This window comes from Scylla paramamosain, chromosome 24 (assembly GCF_035594125.1).
Source record: "Scylla paramamosain isolate STU-SP2022 chromosome 24, ASM3559412v1, whole genome shotgun sequence".
Classification (NCBI taxonomy): Eukaryota; Metazoa; Arthropoda; class Malacostraca; order Decapoda; family Portunidae; genus Scylla; species Scylla paramamosain.
The window spans coordinates 8,900,828-8,903,700 of NC_087174.1; the positions used below are offsets into that span (position 1 = coordinate 8,900,828).

General features: G+C 39.6%; 1 long non-coding RNA gene across 1 annotated transcript in view; it reads right to left on the bottom strand.

Moving 5' to 3' along the window:
• The window catches only part of LOC135112692 (uncharacterized), a 41,166-nt gene extending 39,736 nt beyond the window's left edge, over window positions 1-1,430 (bottom strand). Inside the window, exon 1 of the long non-coding RNA XR_010274534.1 lies at window positions 1,291-1,430. This is a non-coding gene — a long non-coding RNA (uncharacterized LOC135112692). The remainder of the gene's footprint in view (window positions 1-1,290) is intronic.
• Window positions 1,431-2,873: the final 1,443 nt, after the last annotated feature.

A 2,873-nucleotide genomic window follows, 5' to 3' on the forward strand; every position in this document is an offset into this window, starting at 1 on the left:
TAAAACATTCAAAACACTCAAAACACCACAATATACCAACAAAACTCATTCAGATACATATAAAATACACACAAAACATTTAAAACACACCCAAAACACTCTACAACACCCCAAACTCACCAAACACACCCAAAACACTCTCAAAACATCCAAAACACCCATCAACACCATAAAATATCGACCCAAACTACCCCCACACACATTTAGATACACCCAAAAACACTCACCCAAAATTTACCCAAAAAACTTAAAACACCCAAAATAAATTCAAGACACACTCACAACACTTCAATTTACCACCAAACACACCAACACACTCCATAACACTCAAAACACGTAAAATACACCTAAAAACAACCTAAACCACTCTTAAACACCAAAACTTCACCCAAAACACACTGATAACAACTAATATACACCCAAAACACTCCTAAGACAAACTCAAAACACACCACAACACTCCTAAATACACCAGAAATGCACTAAAGGCACCAAAAAACATATTACAGAAAATGGCAACACAGCAAGGGAAACTAAGCTAAAACATTGTCTTCTTGCGTTTATATGTCTAGCCTCCACCTCCTTCATTTCTCCTTATTTCTTCCTCCTTTTCCTCCATTTCTCTTATTTTCCTCCTTCTACTACTACTACCTACACATTTGAGTTTAGAAACAGGTGGAAATACTTGGAAAACACTGGGAATTACAGCAAATATTAACTATGAGACACCGGAGCCGGGCAAGTCCCGGGCCGGTGATGACATCACAGGCTACCTGCTCCCAGCCGCTGGCTTACGTACATAACGTATTTTATTTTGAAATTGACCTACATGCTGGAACAGGCACTCGGCGGCGACCTCAGTAGAGGACCCGGCGGCCATATTACCTTATTTATTACTTCATGACAAAAAAAAAACAGGCAATGGCGGATATATCTAACCAGCGGATATGAAAGCTAGACATGTGGCTGTATGGCTGTATCTTGTGACATGTTAGGCTTACAATAAGTGACAGACGAAGCAAATAATCGCTGAAAACACTGACGCCCAGCCTTTACCTCAACTGACAGCTTGTTTACTTATTAAGGAACCTTCAATGTTCGCCGAGATTTCCAACTGTTTCCAGACTCATGTGTAAACAAAACCTAGAAATAAATAAATAACCCTAAAAAATACCTAAAAAGCGAAGAAAAACATTAATAGACAACTACAAGACACTACAGGGATGAGGAGGGGAGAAGCTGTGAGGGCAGCAAGACTGAATGATGGATGGCTGGCACCGCTGGGCTTACCTTATGTACTCATGGCTCTCTGGTGCTGCGTGGCGGTGTTTGGTACAAGGAGAAGCTGCTGGGAATACAGAAACACTTATTAGCAGATTTTGTGGGGCAAGACTGACCAACGCCGGCCAAAACACTGCAGCCGCCTGACCTCACCCACCTACCCAGCGATTACTGTCACTACTCCTCCACCCCAGCACACACACACACACACAAAAGATGACATGCTATCAAGTAATAATTCATAATAATATATATAAATTCATATAAATAATATAAATATCCTCACTTTCTCACTCCCTTTCCCTACTAAACACACCAAACGTGATTATGAACGCAAATTTCACTCACTGCTGTGCTGCATCACCGCAGAAAACGCACGAACAAGCGAAGGATAGACTCAAATAAAATGCACCTACACACACACACACACACACACACACACACACACACACACACACACACACTCTCTCTCTCTCTCTCTCTTCCTTACAATAGTTTTACAATGTCATAAACATGATTAGCAGGGTTTTAAAAAACGTTTCTTCTATTGATAATATAGAAATAATGTTAATCTGTCACTAGAACCATAAAACACCATTAAAAACTGTGTCACTTCGACTAGCGCCTTTTAGAATGCGTGCTTCTCCTGATGGTAATGTATAAAAGTTGTTCATCTGTCACTGGAACCGTAAAATCATCCTTAAAATCCCATATAAGTACTGAGAGAGAGAGAGAGAGAGAGAGAGAGAGAGAGAGAGAGAGAGAGAGAGAGAGAGAGAGAGAGAGAGAGAGAGAGAGAGAGAGAGAGTAATAACACACACACAGAAACCAATGCATTTATAAATTTTACGCACTACAGAGCCTTGTATTTTGCCACAAAACTCAAACACATACAAAAACACAATTAAACTACCTGAAACACTCAAAATATCTGACAACACACAAAAATACTCACAAAACTCACTCAAACATACACAACTCACCTTTAAACATTCAAAACACTCAAAACACTCTCATCACCCTAAAACACCAACAAAACTTACCCAATCACGTTGAAAACATCCAAAATACGTCCAAAACACCCTAAAACACCCAAAAAACTCAACAAACATGCAAAAATACATTTAAAACATCCAAAACACCCAATAACACAGAGTATATCTTGCTCACACCCAAAGGCACACAAAACACTCCCACACACATTCAAATACACTCAAAGGATCCTGCACACACCCAAATGCACCCAAAACACCCCCACACACACTCAAATACACTCAAAAGATCCCAAACACACTCAAATACACTCAAAAAAACCCTGCACACACATAGAACATCCCCACACACACACACTCAAATACTTTCAAAACCTTTTTGTATCATAATGGAAAGTGTTGAAATAATTAATGAGATTTTGTGTGTCTATGTGTCTGTATGTGTGTGTCTCTGTGTGTGTGTGTCTCCCTCTCTCTCTCTCTCTCTCTCTCTCTCTCTGGGTGGGATTAAAAGCAATAATAATCTTGTTCTTTATTGTCACCCCTGGCATGAACAAGTAACAGAAAGCAGGAATATAGATGAAAATAACAAGTTTTCAT